At 62.5% G+C, this 16,907-nt stretch overlaps 4 pseudogenes; all 4 read left to right on the top strand.

Annotated features, from left to right (window-relative positions):
• The first annotated feature begins 1,605 nt into the window (after positions 1–1,605).
• LOC142867593 (uncharacterized) lies at positions 1,606–1,724 on the top strand (annotated as a pseudogene).
• A 3,841-nt stretch (positions 1,725–5,565) lies between these two features.
• On the top strand, positions 5,566–5,684 carry LOC142867592 (uncharacterized; annotated as a pseudogene).
• A 3,845-nt stretch (positions 5,685–9,529) lies between these two features.
• On the top strand, positions 9,530–9,648 carry LOC142867591 (uncharacterized; annotated as a pseudogene).
• A 3,835-nt stretch (positions 9,649–13,483) lies between these two features.
• LOC142867590 (uncharacterized) lies at positions 13,484–13,602 on the top strand (annotated as a pseudogene).
• The last annotated feature ends 3,305 nt before the right edge of the window (positions 13,603–16,907 follow it).

The following is a 16,907-nucleotide window of genomic DNA, read 5'->3' as shown; positions in this document are numbered from 1 at the left end:
TGCACCTGGGCCTTTGGAGGACCGGCCCTGTGCTTGCCAACACTTCCTGCAGGGACCCAGAGCTGGGAGGTTGCATCTCTCAGCCCTGGGTCGGGCAGAGCCCCAGCGGGCCATGCCCACAACCTCTCTCAGCAGGGGTCCCCCAGAAGGCTCCTTTGGGACCAGGATTCTCTTGCGGGTGACTCTTTAAGGTCTGGCCCCTGGATGGAGGGGCACCAGGAGTAGAGGAGCAGGAAGGGGAAGGGGGTGGCCATGCGAGGGGACACTTTCAGGCCAAGTCCCAGCTTCAGTCTGATCCTCCTGGGAACGCCGGGGTGGACATCACACCTCCTGGTTGCCCCGCTCTGAGACAAGGAGCCGGGCTTCGCATTCCCACAGCAGCCAGTCGTGGGCTGAGGACACCTGGGGCGTTGGGAACTCCCTGGCTTCTCCTTGGTTTAACATCTGGAGCTGCTTGTGAATTGTGCCGCCACACACACCCGAGTGCAGGTGTCTTCTGCACAGACTGCGGGCCTCGCTCTTCTGAATGCCGCTAGCTCGCCACCCACCCACGGGTGAACCTGGTCAGGGTACTTTCTCTCAGGGGCAGACTCTGATCCGGGCGGGCTACCGGTGTCTCTGTTTGCTCCTTTCTTTCTTCCACTTCGGGAAAGGCTTCCTTACTGGGTGTGGAAATCTCCTATGCCTTTCCTCGCCTATTCTGTCAGCTCTAAAATTCTCTTTCGGTTGCCACCCTCACAGATGGATTAGGAAACTCTTTGCGGTGCACTCATTAGTGAAATGACCTCAATGACGCTGGAATCCAATATCTAATCGCCGATTTTTAGCGAGTCCACACGCCAGGGTGGTCGGGGTCCAATGCAGCCCCGGCCAGGCCCAGGCCCCTTGGACTGGGCCACAGGAGGACACAGAGGAGGGTCCCGGCCCCCACGGTAGGTAGAGGTGCGGGCAGTTCTCCAAGGGCTTGGGTGTTTTCCAGAGGGAGGAGATGGAGGGGACTGATTTCTTCAGCGCCCCACAAACCACGCCACCCCACCCCACCCATGGGACACATCCCGAGAGAGAGAGAGACGCCCCATACACTGGCTCCCCTCCCCCGTGCGCTGTGCCCCAGCCCTGGCCCGGGGGAATAGGCGGCCGCCGGGCAACAGGGCGGGGGGAGCAGCTGGAAGGGGTTGTGGGGGAGGGCGGCCCCTGGCTGGGGTCAAAGGGCGAGCGCCCCGCCCCTCCCGCCCGTGCGCAGTCAGCGGCCCCGGCGCGCTGGGGGTGGGGGGCGGGGAGGTGAAGGAGGCCAGGCAAGGAGAGGAGGGGGGCTTGAAGGGCTCCACCTTGGCGGGTCCAGCCGTGGAGGCGCATCTTGTGTGAGTGTGAGTGAGTGAGTGAGTGAGTGAGTGAGTGTGAGTGTTTGTGTATACAGAGACAGCCCCCAACCCCGGCCCGCCGCTCCCTGCCCGCCCCGCCTGTCACCCCCGTCCCTCGGAGCCCGCGGGACCCGGCCCGGCGAACTCAACAGGCCCGACCCGGCGCGGGGCCTGGGGCGGGAGGAGGCGGCGGGGAAGCGCAGAGAGGCTCGGCTTCTTGAGCGGGGCAGGGGCGCCCTCCGCCGTCCACGGCCACACCACCCCGAACGCGCCCGATCCCGTCTGGTCTCGGAAGCTAAGCAGGGTCGGGCCTGGTTAGAACTTGGATGGGAGACCGCCCGGGAATACCGGGTGCCGTAGGCTTCTTCTTTTTTTTTTTGCCTCTGGTTCTGTCGCGTTTCTGGGAGTGCGGGGGCGGCCCGGGGTGGGGGTGACCCCCACCCTCAGCGCCCGCCGCGGTGCCTGGCGCCCCAGCCCGCACCGTGGGGCCTCCTCTTGTCCCGAGCCGTGACACCGCCGCCACGCGGCAGCATGCGTGGCTTCTGGACTGTCAGGTCTCAGACCAAAGGTCTGCTCTGTGGGAGCCGACACGCTGGAGGAAACCTTGAGAGTCTGAGAGGGGAGGGAGTTCCAGAAGAAGGCCAGGATGTCATTTTGAGGGAGTATGTGACCAGAACTCCTCCCGTTGCTTTTGGGGTTCTATGGGCTACACGTAGGAATCTTTGGTGGTGGCACCTGATGTTCGGGGATCCGGAGTCACACCCAGACCTGCTCCACAGGCCTCCTTTTACTTTTCTCTTCGGATTCATTTTTTTTTTTTTTTTTTTTGAGACAGAGTCTCGGTTTGTTGCCCAGGCTAGAGTGAGTGCCGTGGCGTCAGCCTAGCTCACAGCAACTTCAAACTCCTGGGCTCGAGTGATCCTTCTGCCTCAGCCTCCCGGGTAGCTGGGACTGCAGGCATGCGCCACCATGCCCCGCTAATTTTTTATATATATATCAGTTGGCCAATTAATTTCTTTCTATTTATAGTAGAGACGGGGTCTCGCTCTTGCTCAGGCTGGTTTTGAACTCCTGACCTTGAGCAATCCGCCCGCCTCGGCCTCCCAAGAGCTAGGATTACAGGCGTGAGCCACAGCGCCCGGCCGGATTCATTATTTTTAAAAAGTGTCTCTTATCTCTATTATTGCATTTTCTTTTCTCTCTCTTTTCAAGCAGATGATGGGAGTCCAAGTATTAAGGTGACATGTGTTGCCCGTGCCCCCCTCCCCCCCCCGTGTTCTTATTCATTTACCTCTCATGTTGTTCCAGCATATTGTGGGGGCACCAATGTTAAGGTCGGGTGCGTTGCCCTCTCCCAGCCTCCCCCCTCGGGTCAGAGCTTCAAGTGCGCCCATCCCCCAGTCGGTGCGCACCCACCCCATTCCTAATGGATGTGTATGCCCATCCCCTCCCCCCACCCGCCCGACACCCACCCGAAGAAGGTGATTCCTCTGTGTCCACTTAGGTGTCCATCGGTTCGTACCCATTTGCTGGTGAGCGCGAGCACGTGGTGCTCGTGTGTCCATTCTTGGGATACTTGGCTTACTGGAACGGGTTCCAGCTCTGGCCAGGAGAACCACGAGAGGTGCCCCCTCACCGCTGCTCCTCATAGCCGAATAGCACTCCGTGGTGTCCACGCGCCACATTTTATTTACCCACTCGTGGGTCGATGGGCACTCGGGTGGCTTCCAGGTCTTTGCGATTGTGACTTGTGCCCTGACACTAACCCTAACCCTTACCCAGCCCGTCTCCTCCACGGCCCCTGCCTGACTGACTCCTTCCCGCCCGGCCTATCACCTGTCACCGTCCTCTGCCCCTGCCTGACACGCTCCTCCCCGCCCGGGCCGTCACCGTCCTCGGCCCCTGCCTGACGGGGCTCCTCCGTCGCCTGGGCCTTCCAAGGGCTTGGTGTGGACGCTGGTTCCAGGACGCCCTCCCAGGAACCCGGTAGCAGGGCGGCCGCAGCGTCTCGCGCAACCCAACCGTCCGCCGGCTGGCCGCCGTCGCTAAGTGGCCTGCGGGGGACGTGCTCCCGCTGTGCCGTGGGGGCCCAGCCTGGTGTCTTCTCTGAGGCCCCGCGGCTGCCGCTGCCCGCAAGGGGATAGCCGCGGAGGTGGGGACCGCCTCCTCATGGGGACGTATACCCAGCTCTCCACGTCGGATTCCGGGGCTCTCTGTCCTGCCAGAAGGCCCAGCTGGCCTGCGGGTCCTCAGAGTGGCAAAAACATCCGAAAACTGAGATTGAGGGTCCGGTGGGTGTCTGCACTTTTGTGCTGGGCACCCCAGGGAGGCCCGGGGGCTGGCTGGACAACGCGGTCTGCTGGGCTGGGGGGGGGTTTGGAGGAGCAACTGATGCCCTTTGCACTTTGGGTAGCAAGTGTCTGAGGTGTCTCTGGGCCCTGTGCCATGTGGGGGCGGGGGCGGGGGCGGGGTTGGAGGAGGAGGAGGAGGAGGAGGAGGAGGAGGAGGAGGAGGGGGTGGGAAGGGCCGTGGCCTGCAGTCGTGTTCCCCGGGGTGGCACAGCATGTGGCTTCTTCCACAGGCTGTTTGGCCTGGGCTCCCTGCACCTGGGCCTTTGGAGGACCGGCCCTGTGCTTGCCAACACTTCCTGCAGGGACCCAGAGCTGGGAGGTTGCATCTCTCAGCCCTGGGTCGGGCAGAGCCCCAGCGGGCCATGCCCACAACCTCTCTCAGCAGGGGTCCCCCAGAAGGCTCCTTTGGGACCAGGATTCTCTTGCGGGTGACTCTTTAAGGTCTGGCCCCTGGATGGAGGGGCACCAGGAGTAGAGGAGCAGGAAGGGGAAGGGGGTGGCCATGCGAGGGGACACTTTCAGGCCAAGTCCCAGCTTCAGTCTGATCCTCCTGGGAACGCCGGGGTGGACATCACACCTCCTGGTTGCCCCGCTCTGAGACAAGGAGCCGGGCTTCGCATTCCCACAGCAGCCAGTCGTGGGCTGAGGACACCTGGGGCGTTGGGAACTCCCTGGCTTCTCCTTGGTTTAACATCTGGAGCTGCTTGTGAATTGTGCCGCCACACACACCCGAGTGCAGGTGTCTTCTGCACAGACTGCGGGCCTCGCTCTTCTGAATGCCGCTAGCTCGCGACCCACCCACGGGTGAACCTGGTCAGGGTACTTTCTCTCAGGGGCAGACTCTGATCCGGGCGGGCTACCGGTGTCTCTGTTTGCTCCTTTCTTTCTTCCACTTCGGGAAAGGCTTCCTTACTGGGTGTGGAAATCTCCTATGCCTTTCCTCGCCTATTCCGTCAGCTCTAAAATTCTCTTTCGGTTGCCACCCTCACAGATGGATTAGGAAACTCTTTGCGGTGCACTCATTAGTGAAATGACCTCAATGACGCTGGAATCCAATATCTAATCGCCGATTTTTAGCGAGTCCACACGCCAGGGTGGTCGGGGTCCAATGCAGCCCCGGCCAGGCCCAGGCCCCTTGGACTGGGCCACAGGAGGACACAGAGGAGGGTCCCGGCCCCCACGGTAGGTAGAGGTGCGGGCAGTTCTCCAAGGGCTTGGGTGTTTTCCAGAGGGAGGAGATGGAGGGGACTGATTTCTTCAGCGCCCCACAAACCACGCCACCCCACCCCACCCATGGGACACATCCCGAGAGAGAGAGACGCCCCATACACTGGCTCCCCTCCCCCGTGCGCTGTGCCCCAGCCCTGGCCCGGGGGAATAGGCGGCCGCCGGGCAACAGGGCGGGGGGAGCAGCTGGAAGGGGTTGTGGGGGAGGGCGGCCCCTGGCTGGGGTCAAAGGGCGAGCGCCCCGCCCCTCCCGCCCGTGCGCAGTCAGCGGCCCCGGCGCGCTGGGGGTGGGGGGCGGGGAGGTGAAGGAGGCCAGGCAAGGAGAGGAGGGGGGCTTGAAGGGCTCCACCTTGGCGGGTCCAGCCGTGGAGGCGCATCTTGTGTGAGTGTGAGTGAGTGAGTGAGTGAGTGAGTGAGTGTGAGTGTTTGTGTATACAGAGACAGCCCCCAACCCCGGCCCGCCGCTCCCTGCCCGCCCCGCCTGTCACCCCCGTCCCTCGGAGCCCGCGGGACCCGGCCCGGCGAACTCAACAGGCCCGACCCGGCGCGGGGCCTGGGGCGGGAGGAGGCGGCGGGGAAGCGCAGAGAGGCTCGGCTTCTTGAGCGGGGCAGGGGCGCCCTCCGCCGTCCACGGCCACACCACCCCGAACGCGCCCGATCCCGTCTGGTCTCGGAAGCTAAGCAGGGTCGGGCCTGGTTAGAACTTGGATGGGAGACCGCCCGGGAATACCGGGTGCCGTAGGCTTCTTCTTTTTTTTTTTGCCTCTGGTTCTGTCGCGTTTCTGGGAGTGCGGGGGCGGCCCGGGGTGGGGGTGACCCCCACCCTCAGCGCCCGCCGCGGTGCCTGGCGCCCCAGCCCGCACCGTGGGGCCTCCTCTTGTCCCGAGCCGTGACACCGCCGCCACGCGGCAGCATGCGTGGCTTCTGGACTGTCAGGTCTCAGACCAAAGGTCTGCTCTGTGGGAGCCGACACGCTGGAGGAAACCTTGAGAGTCTGAGAGGGGAGGGAGTTCCAGAAGAAGGCCAGGATGTCATTTTGAGGGAGTATGTGACCAGAACTCCTCCCGTTGCTTTTGGGGTTCTATGGGCTACACGTAGGAATCTTTGGTGGTGGCACCTGATGTTCGGGGATCCGGAGTCACACCCAGACCTGCTCCACAGGCCTCCTTTTACTTTTCTCTTCGGATTCATTTTTTTTTTTTTTTTTTTTTGAGACAGAGTCTCGGTTTGTTGCCCAGGCTAGAGTGAGTGCCGTGGCGTCAGCCTAGCTCACAGCAACTTCAAACTCCTGGGCTCGAGTGATCCTTCTGCCTCAGCCTCCCGGGTAGCTGGGACTGCAGGCATGCGCCACCATGCCCCGCTAATTTTTTATATATATATCAGTTGGCCAATTAATTTCTTTCTATTTATAGTAGAGACGGGGTCTCGCTCTTGCTCAGGCTGGTTTTGAACTCCTGACCTTGAGCAATCCGCCCGCCTCGGCCTCCCAAGAGCTAGGATTACAGGCGTGAGCCACAGCGCCCGGCCGGATTCATTATTTTTAAAAAGTGTCTCTTATCTCTATTATTGCATTTTCTTTTCTCTCTCTTTTCAAGCAGATGATGGGAGTCCAAGTATTAAGGTGACATGTGTTGCCCGTGCCCCCCTCCCCCCCCCGTGTTCTTATTCATTTACCTCTCATGTTGTTCCAGCATATTGTGGGGGCACCAATGTTAAGGTCGGGTGCGTTGCCCTCTCCCAGCCTCCCCCCTCGGGTCAGAGCTTCAAGTGCGCCCATCCCCCAGTCGGTGCGCACCCACCCCATTCCTAATGGATGTGTATGCCCATCCCCTCCCCCCACCCGCCCGACACCCACCCGAAGAAGGTGATTCCTCTGTGTCCACTTAGGTGTCCATCGGTTCGTACCCATTTGCTGGTGAGCGCGAGCACGTGGTGCTCGTGTGTCCATTCTTGGGATACTTGGCTTACTGGAACGGGTTCCAGCTCTGGCCAGGAGAACCACGAGAGGTGCCCCCTCACCGCTGCTCCTCATAGCCGAATAGCACTCCGTGGTGTCCACGCGCCACATTTTATTTACCCACTCGTGGGTCGATGGGCACTCGGGTGGCTTCCAGGTCTTTGCGATTGTGACTTGTGCCCTGACACTAACCCTAACCCTTACCCAGCCCGTCTCCTCCACGGCCCCTGCCTGACTGACTCCTTCCCGCCCGGCCTATCACCTGTCACCGTCCTCTGCCCCTGCCTGACACGCTCCTCCCCGCCCGGGCCGTCACCGTCCTCGGCCCCTGCCTGACGGGGCTCCTCCGTCGCCTGGGCCTTCCAAGGGCTTGGTGTGGACGCTGGTTCCAGGACGCCCTCCCAGGAACCCGGTAGCAGGGCGGCCGCAGCGTCTCGCGCAACCCAACCGTCCGCCGGCTGGCCGCCGTCGCTAAGTGGCCTGCGGGGGACGTGCTCCCGCTGTGCCGTGGGGGCCCAGCCTGGTGTCTTCTCTGAGGCCCCGCGGCTGCCGCTGCCCGCAAGGGGATAGCCGCGGAGGTGGGGACCGCCTCCTCATGGGGACGTATACCCAGCTCTCCACGTCGGATTCCGGGGCTCTCTGTCCTGCCAGAAGGCCCAGCTGGCCTGCGGGTCCTCAGAGTGGCAAAAACATCCGAAAACTGAGATTGAGGGTCCGGTGGGTGTCTGCACTTTTGTGCTGGGCACCCCAGGGAGGCCCGGGGGCTGGCTGGACAACGCGGTCTGCTGGGCTGGGGGGGGGTTTGGAGGAGCAACTGATGCCCTTTGCACTTTGGGTAGCAAGTGTCTGAGGTGTCTCTGGGCCCTGTGCCATGTGGGGGCGGGGGCGGGGGCGGGGTTGGAGGAGGAGGAGGAGGAGGAGGAGGAGGAGGAGGAGGAGGAGGGGGTGGGAAGGGCCGTGGCCTGCAGTCGTGTTCCCCGGGGTGGCACAGCATGTGGCTTCTTCCACAGGCTGTTTGGCCTGGGCTCCCTGCACCTGGGCCTTTGGAGGACCGGCCCTGTGCTTGCCAACACTTCCTGCAGGGACCCAGAGCTGGGAGGTTGCATCTCTCAGCCCTGGGTCGGGCAGAGCCCCAGCGGGCCATGCCCACAACCTCTCTCAGCAGGGGTCCCCCAGAAGGCTCCTTTGGGACCAGGATTCTCTTGCGGGTGACTCTTTAAGGTCTGGCCCCTGGATGGAGGGGCACCAGGAGTAGAGGAGCAGGAAGGGGAAGGGGGTGGCCATGCGAGGGGACACTTTCAGGCCAAGTCCCAGCTTCAGTCTGATCCTCCTGGGAACGCCGGGGTGGACATCACACCTCCTGGTTGCCCCGCTCTGAGACAAGGAGCCGGGCTTCGCATTCCCACAGCAGCCAGTCGTGGGCTGAGGACACCTGGGGCGTTGGGAACTCCCTGGCTTCTCCTTGGTTTAACATCTGGAGCTGCTTGTGAATTGTGCCGCCACACACACCCGAGTGCAGGTGTCTTCTGCACAGACTGCGGGCCTCGCTCTTCTGAATGCCGCTAGCTCGCGACCCACCCACGGGTGAACCTGGTCAGGGTACTTTCTCTCAGGGGCAGACTCTGATCCGGGCGGGCTACCGGTGTCTCTGTTTGCTCCTTTCTTTCTTCCACTTCGGGAAAGGCTTCCTTACTGGGTGTGGAAATCTCCTATGCCTTTCCTCGCCTATTCCGTCAGCTCTAAAATTCTCTTTCGGTTGCCACCCTCACAGATGGATTAGGAAACTCTTTGCGGTGCACTCATTAGTGAAATGACCTCAATGACGCTGGAATCCAATATCTAATCGCCGATTTTTAGCGAGTCCACACGCCAGGGTGGTCGGGGTCCAATGCAGCCCCGGCCAGGCCCAGGCCCCTTGGACTGGGCCACAGGAGGACACAGAGGAGGGTCCCGGCCCCCACGGTAGGTAGAGGTGCGGGCAGTTCTCCAAGGGCTTGGGTGTTTTCCAGAGGGAGGAGATGGAGGGGACTGATTTCTTCAGCGCCCCACAAACCACGCCACCCCACCCCACCCATGGGACACATCCCGAGAGAGAGAGACGCCCCATACACTGGCTCCCCTCCCCCGTGCGCTGTGCCCCAGCCCTGGCCCGGGGGAATAGGCGGCCGCCGGGCAACAGGGCGGGGGGAGCAGCTGGAAGGGGTTGTGGGGGAGGGCGGCCCCTGGCTGGGGTCAAAGGGCGAGCGCCCCGCCCCTCCCGCCCGTGCGCAGTCAGCGGCCCCGGCGCGCTGGGGGTGGGGGGCGGGGAGGTGAAGGAGGCCAGGCAAGGAGAGGAGGGGGGCTTGAAGGGCTCCACCTTGGCGGGTCCAGCCGTGGAGGCGCATCTTGTGTGAGTGTGAGTGAGTGAGTGAGTGAGTGAGTGAGTGTGAGTGTTTGTGTATACAGAGACAGCCCCCAACCCCGGCCCGCCGCTCCCTGCCCGCCCCGCCTGTCACCCCCGTCCCTCGGAGCCCGCGGGACCCGGCCCGGCGAACTCAACAGGCCCGACCCGGCGCGGGGCCTGGGGCGGGAGGAGGCGGCGGGGAAGCGCAGAGAGGCTCGGCTTCTTGAGCGGGGCAGGGGCGCCCTCCGCCGTCCACGGCCACACCACCCCGAACGCGCCCGATCCCGTCTGGTCTCGGAAGCTAAGCAGGGTCGGGCCTGGTTAGAACTTGGATGGGAGACCGCCCGGGAATACCGGGTGCCGTAGGCTTCTTCTTTTTTTTTTTGCCTCTGGTTCTGTCGCGTTTCTGGGAGTGCGGGGGCGGCCCGGGGTGGGGGTGACCCCCACCCTCAGCGCCCGCCGCGGTGCCTGGCGCCCCAGCCCGCACCGTGGGGCCTCCTCTTGTCCCGAGCCGTGACACCGCCGCCACGCGGCAGCATGCGTGGCTTCTGGACTGTCAGGTCTCAGACCAAAGGTCTGCTCTGTGGGAGCCGACACGCTGGAGGAAACCTTGAGAGTCTGAGAGGGGAGGGAGTTCCAGAAGAAGGCCAGGATGTCATTTTGAGGGAGTATGTGACCAGAACTCCTCCCGTTGCTTTTGGGGTTCTATGGGCTACACGTAGGAATCTTTGGTGGTGGCACCTGATGTTCGGGGATCCGGAGTCACACCCAGACCTGCTCCACAGGCCTCCTTTTACTTTTCTCTTCGGATTCATTTTTTTTTTTTTTTTTTTTTGAGACAGAGTCTCGGTTTGTTGCCCAGGCTAGAGTGAGTGCCGTGGCGTCAGCCTAGCTCACAGCAACTTCAAACTCCTGGGCTCGAGTGATCCTTCTGCCTCAGCCTCCCGGGTAGCTGGGACTGCAGGCATGCGCCACCATGCCCCGCTAATTTTTTATATATATATCAGTTGGCCAATTAATTTCTTTCTATTTATAGTAGAGACGGGGTCTCGCTCTTGCTCAGGCTGGTTTTGAACTCCTGACCTTGAGCAATCCGCCCGCCTCGGCCTCCCAAGAGCTAGGATTACAGGCGTGAGCCACAGCGCCCGGCCGGATTCATTATTTTTAAAAAGTGTCTCTTATCTCTATTATTGCATTTTCTTTTCTCTCTCTTTTCAAGCAGATGATGGGAGTCCAAGTATTAAGGTGACATGTGTTGCCCGTGCCCCCCTCCCCCCCCCGTGTTCTTATTCATTTACCTCTCATGTTGTTCCAGCATATTGTGGGGGCACCAATGTTAAGGTCGGGTGCGTTGCCCTCTCCCAGCCTCCCCCCTCGGGTCAGAGCTTCAAGTGCGCCCATCCCCCAGTCGGTGCGCACCCACCCCATTCCTAATGGATGTGTATGCCCATCCCCTCCCCCCACCCGCCCGACACCCACCCGAAGAAGGTGATTCCTCTGTGTCCACTTAGGTGTCCATCGGTTCGTACCCATTTGCTGGTGAGCGCGAGCACGTGGTGCTCGTGTGTCCATTCTTGGGATACTTGGCTTACTGGAACGGGTTCCAGCTCTGGCCAGGAGAACCACGAGAGGTGCCCCCTCACCGCTGCTCCTCATAGCCGAATAGCACTCCGTGGTGTCCACGCGCCACATTTTATTTACCCACTCGTGGGTCGATGGGCACTCGGGTGGCTTCCAGGTCTTTGCGATTGTGACTTGTGCCCTGACACTAACCCTAACCCTTACCCAGCCCGTCTCCTCCACGGCCCCTGCCTGACTGACTCCTTCCCGCCCGGCCTATCACCTGTCACCGTCCTCTGCCCCTGCCTGACACGCTCCTCCCCGCCCGGGCCGTCACCGTCCTCGGCCCCTGCCTGACGGGGCTCCTCCGTCGCCTGGGCCTTCCAAGGGCTTGGTGTGGACGCTGGTTCCAGGACGCCCTCCCAGGAACCCGGTAGCAGGGCGGCCGCAGCGTCTCGCGCAACCCAACCGTCCGCCGGCTGGCCGCCGTCACTAAGTGGCCTGCGGGGGACGTGCTCCCGCTGTGCCGTGGGGGCCCAGCCTGGTGTCTTCTCTGAGGCCCCGCGGCTGCCGCTGCCCGCAAGGGGATAGCCGCGGAGGTGGGGACCGCCTCCTCATGGGGACGTATACCCAGCTCTCCACGTCGGATTCCGGGGCTCTCTGTCCTGCCAGAAGGCCCAGCTGGCCTGCGGGTCCTCAGAGTGGCAAAAACATCCGAAAACTGAGATTGAGGGTCCGGTGGGTGTCTGCACTTTTGTGCTGGGCACCCCAGGGAGGCCCGGGGGCTGGCTGGACAACGCGGTCTGCTGGGCTGGGGGGGGGTTTGGAGGAGCAACTGATGCCCTTTGCACTTTGGGTAGCAAGTGTCTGAGGTGTCTCTGGGCCCTGTGCCATGTGGGGGCGGGGGCGGGGGCGGGGTTGGAGGAGGAGGAGGAGGAGGAGGAGGAGGAGGAGGAGGAGGGGGTGGGAAGGGCCGTGGCCTGCAGTCGTGTTCCCGGGGTGGCACAGCATGTGGCTTCTTCCACAGGCTGTTTGGCCTGGGCTCCCTGCACCTGGGCCTTTGGAGGACCGGCCCTGTGCTTGCCAACACTTCCTGCAGGGACCCAGAGCTGGGAGGTTGCATCTCTCAGCCCTGGGTCGGGCAGAGCCCCAGCGGGCCATGCCCACAACCTCTCTCAGCAGGGGTCCCCCAGAAGGCTCCTTTGGGACCAGGATTCTCTTGCGGGTGACTCTTTAAGGTCTGGCCCCTGGATGGAGGGGCACCAGGAGTAGAGGAGCAGGAAGGGGAAGGGGGTGGCCATGCGAGGGGACACTTTCAGGCCAAGTCCCAGCTTCAGTCTGATCCTCCTGGGAACGCCGGGGTGGACATCACACCTCCTGGTTGCCCCGCTCTGAGACAAGGAGCCGGGCTTCGCATTCCCACAGCAGCCAGTCGTGGGCTGAGGACACCTGGGGCGTTGGGAACTCCCTGGCTTCTCCTTGGTTTAACATCTGGAGCTGCTTGTGAATTGTGCCGCCACACACACCCGAGTGCAGGTGTCTTCTGCACAGACTGCGGGCCTCGCTCTTCTGAATGCCGCTAGCTCGCGACCCACCCACGGGTGAACCTGGTCAGGGTACTTTCTCTCAGGGGCAGACTCTGATCCGGGCGGGCTACCGGTGTCTCTGTTTGCTCCTTTCTTTCTTCCACTTCGGGAAAGGCTTCCTTACTGGGTGTGGAAATCTCCTATGCCTTTCCTCGCCTATTCCGTCAGCTCTAAAATTCTCTTTCGGTTGCCACCCTCACAGATGGATTAGGAAACTCTTTGCGGTGCACTCATTAGTGAAATGACCTCAATGACGCTGGAATCCAATATCTAATCGCCGATTTTTAGCGAGTCCACACGCCAGGGTGGTCGGGGTCCAATGCAGCCCCGGCCAGGCCCAGGCCCCTTGGACTGGGCCACAGGAGGACACAGAGGAGGGTCCCGGCCCCCACGGTAGGTAGAGGTGCGGGCAGTTCTCCAAGGGCTTGGGTGTTTTCCAGAGGGAGGAGATGGAGGGGACTGATTTCTTCAGCGCCCCACAAACCACGCCACCCCACCCCACCCATGGGACACATCCCGAGAGAGAGAGACGCCCCATACACTGGCTCCCCTCCCCCGTGCGCTGTGCCCCAGCCCTGGCCCGGGGGAATAGGCGGCCGCCGGGCAACAGGGCAGGGGGAGCAGCTGGAAGGGGTTGTGGGGGAGGGCGGCCCCTGGCTGGGGTCAAAGGGCGAGCGCCCCGCCCCTCCCGCCCGTGCGCAGTCAGCGGCCCCGGCGCGCTGGGGGTGGGGGGCGGGGAGGTGAAGGAGGCCAGGCGAGGAGAGGAGGGGGGCTTGAAGGGCTCCACCTTGGCGGGTCCAGCCGTGGAGGCGCATCTTGTGTGAGTGTGAGTGAGTGAGTGAGTGTGAGTGTGAGTGTGTGTGTATACAGAGACAGCCCCCAACCCCGGCCCGCCGCTCCCTGCCCGCCCCGCCTGTCACCCCCGTCCCTCGGAGCCCGCGGGACCCGGCCCGGCGAACTCAACAGGCCCGACCCGGCGCGGGGCCTGGGGCGGGAGGAGGCGGCGGGGAAGCGCAGAGAGGCTCGGCTTCTTGAGCGGGGCAGGGGCGCCCTCCGCCGTCCACGGCCACACCACCCCGAACGCGCCCGATCCCGTCTGGTCTCGGAAGCTAAGCAGGGTCGGGCCTGGTTAGAACTTGGATGGGAGACCGCCCGGGAATACCGGGTGCCGTAGGCTTCTTCTTTTTTTTTTTGCCTCTGGTTCTGTCGCGTTTCTGGGAGTGCGGGGGCGGCCCGGGGTGGGGGTGACCCCCACCCTCAGCGCCCGCCGCGGTGCCTGGCGCCCCAGCCCGCACCGTGGGGCCTCCTCTTGTCCCGAGCCGTGACACCGCCGCCACGCGGCAGCATGCGTGGCTTCTGGACTGTCAGGTCTCAGACCAAAGGTCTGCTCTGTGGGAGCCGACACGCTGGAGGAAACCTTGAGAGTCTGAGAGGGGAGGGAGTTCCAGAAGAAGGCCAGGATGTCATTTTGAGGGAGTATGTGACCAGAACTCCTCCCGTTGCTTTTGGGGTTCTATGGGCTACACGTAGGAATCTTTGGTGGTGGCACCTGATGTTCGGGGATCCGGAGTCACACCCAGACCTGCTCCACAGGCCTCCTTTTACTTTTCTCTTCGGATTCATTTTTTTTTTTTTTTTTTTGAGACAGAGTCTCGGTTTGTTGCCCAGGCTAGAGTGAGTGCCGTGGCGTCAGCCTAGCTCACAGCAACTTCAAACTCCTGGGCTCGAGTGATCCTTCTGCCTCAGCCTCCCGGGTAGCTGGGACTGCAGGCATGCGCCACCATGCCCCGCTAATTTTTTATATATATATCAGTTGGCCAATTAATTTCTTTCTATTTATAGTAGAGACGGGGTCTCGCTCTTGCTCAGGCTGGTTTTGAACTCCTGACCTTGAGCAATCCGCCCGCCTCGGCCTCCCAAGAGCTAGGATTACAGGCGTGAGCCACAGCGCCCGGCCGGATTCATTATTTTTAAAAAGTGTCTCTTATCTCTATTATTGCATTTTCTTTTCTCTCTCTTTTCAAGCAGATGATGGGAGTCCAAGTATTAAGGTGACATGTGTTGCCCGTGCCCCCCTCCCCCCCCCGTGTTCTTATTCATTTACCTCTCATGTTGTTCCAGCATATTGTGGGGGCACCAATGTTAAGGTCGGGTGCGTTGCCCTCTCCCAGCCTCCCCCCTCGGGTCAGAGCTTCAAGTGCGCCCATCCCCCAGTCGGTGCGCACCCACCCCATTCCTAATGGATGTGTATGCCCATCCCCTCCCCCCACCCGCCCGACACCCACCCGAAGAAGGTGATTCCTCTGTGTCCACTTAGGTGTCCATCGGTTCGTACCCATTTGCTGGTGAGCGCGAGCACGTGGTGCTCGTGTGTCCATTCTTGGGATACTTGGCTTACTGGAACGGGTTCCAGCTCTGGCCAGGAGAACCACGAGAGGTGCCCCCTCACCGCTGCTCCTCATAGCCGAATAGCACTCCGTGGTGTCCACGCGCCACATTTTATTTACCCACTCGTGGGTCGATGGGCACTCGGGTGGCTTCCAGGTCTTTGCGATTGTGACTTGTGCCCTGACACTAACCCTAACCCTTACCCAGCCCGTCTCCTCCACGGCCCCTGCCTGACTGACTCCTTCCCGCCCAGCCTATCACCTGTCACCGTCCTCTGCCCCTGCCTGACACGCTCCTCCCCGCCCGGGCCGTCACCGTCCTCGGCCCCTGCCTGACGGGGCTCCTCCGTCGCCTGGGCCTTCCAAGGGCTTGGTGTGGACGCTGGTTCCAGGACGCCCTCCCAGGAACCCGGTAGCAGGGCGGCCGCAGCGTCTCGCGCAACCCAACCGTCCGCCGGCTGGCCGCCGTCGCTAAGTGGCCTGCGGGGGACGTGCTCCCGCTGTGCCGTGGGGGCCCAGCCTGGTGTCTTCTCTGAGGCCCCGCGGCTGCCGCTGCCCGCAAGGGGATAGCCGCGGAGGTGGGGACCGCCTCCTCATGGGGACGTATACCCAGCTCTCCACGTCGGATTCCGGGGCTCTCTGTCCTGCCAGAAGGCCCAGCTGGCCTGCGGGTCCTCAGAGTGGCAAAAACATCCGAAAACTGAGATTGAGGGTCCGGTGGGTGTCTGCACTTTTGTGCTGGGCACCCCAGGGAGGCCCGGGGGCTGGCTGGACAACGCGGTCTGCTGGGCTGGGGGGGGGTTTGGAGGAGCAACTGATGCCCTTTGCACTTTGGGTAGCAAGTGTCTGAGGTGTCTCTGGGCCCTGTGCCATGTGGGGGCGGGGGCGGGGGCGGGGTTGGAGGAGGAGGAGGAGGAGGAGGAGGAGGAGGAGGAGGAGGGGGTGGGAAGGGCCGTGGCCTGCAGTCGTGTTCCCCGGGGTGGCACAGCATGTGGCTTCTTCCACAGGCTGTTTGGCCTGGGCTCCCTGCACCTGGGCCTTTGGAGGACCGGCCCTGTGCTTGCCAACACTTCCTGCAGGGACCCAGAGCTGGGAGGTTGCATCTCTCAGCCCTGGGTCGGGCAGAGCCCCAGCGGGCCATGCCCACAACCTCTCTCAGCAGGGGTCCCCCAGAAGGCTCCTTTGGGACCAGGATTCTCTTGCGGGTGACTCTTTAAGGTCTGGCCCCTGGATGGAGGGGCACCAGGAGTAGAGGAGCAGGAAGGGGAAGGGGGTGGCCATGCGAGGGGACACTTTCAGGCCAAGTCCCAGCTTCAGTCTGATCCTCCTGGGAACGCCGGGGTGGACATCACACCTCCTGGTTGCCCCGCTCTGAGACAAGGAGCCGGGCTTCGCATTCCCACAGCAGCCAGTCGTGGGCTGAGGACACCTGGGGCGTTGGGAACTCCCTGGCTTCTCCTTGGTTTAACATCTGGAGCTGCTTGTGAATTGTGCCGCCACACACACCCGAGTGCAGGTGTCTTCTGCACAGACTGCGGGCCTCGCTCTTCTGAATGCCGCTAGCTCGCGACCCACCCACGGGTGAACCTGGTCAGGGTACTTTCTCTCAGGGGCAGACTCTGATCCGGGCGGGCTACCGGTGTCTCTGTTTGCTCCTTTCTTTCTTCCACTTCGGGAAAGGCTTCCTTACTGGGTGTGGAAATCTCCTATGCCTTTCCTCGCCTATTCCGTCAGCTCTAAAATTCTCTTTCGGTTGCCACCCTCACAGATGGATTAGGAAACTCTTTGCGGTGCACTCATTAGTGAAATGACCTCAATGACGCTGGAATCCAATATCTAATCGCCGATTTTTAGCGAGTCCACACGCCAGGGTGGTCGGGGTCCAATGCAGCCCCGGCCAGGCCCAGGCCCCTTGGACTGGGCCACAGGAGGACACAGAGGAGGGTCCCGGCCCCCACGGTAGGTAGAGGTGCGGGCAGTTCTCCAAGGGCTTGGGTGTTTTCCAGAGGGAGGAGATGGAGGGGACTGATTTCTTCAGCGCCCCACAAACCACGCCACCCCACCCCACCCATGGGACACATCCCGAGAGAGAGAG

Source organism: Microcebus murinus, unplaced genomic scaffold (assembly GCF_040939455.1).
Source record: "Microcebus murinus isolate Inina unplaced genomic scaffold, M.murinus_Inina_mat1.0 scaf018_hap2_Mmur4.0, whole genome shotgun sequence".
In the NCBI taxonomy this organism is placed as follows: domain Eukaryota; kingdom Metazoa; phylum Chordata; class Mammalia; order Primates; family Cheirogaleidae; genus Microcebus; species Microcebus murinus.
The sequence above is the reverse complement of the archived record's forward strand: the minus strand, read 5'-3'. Positions and strand labels throughout refer to the sequence as shown.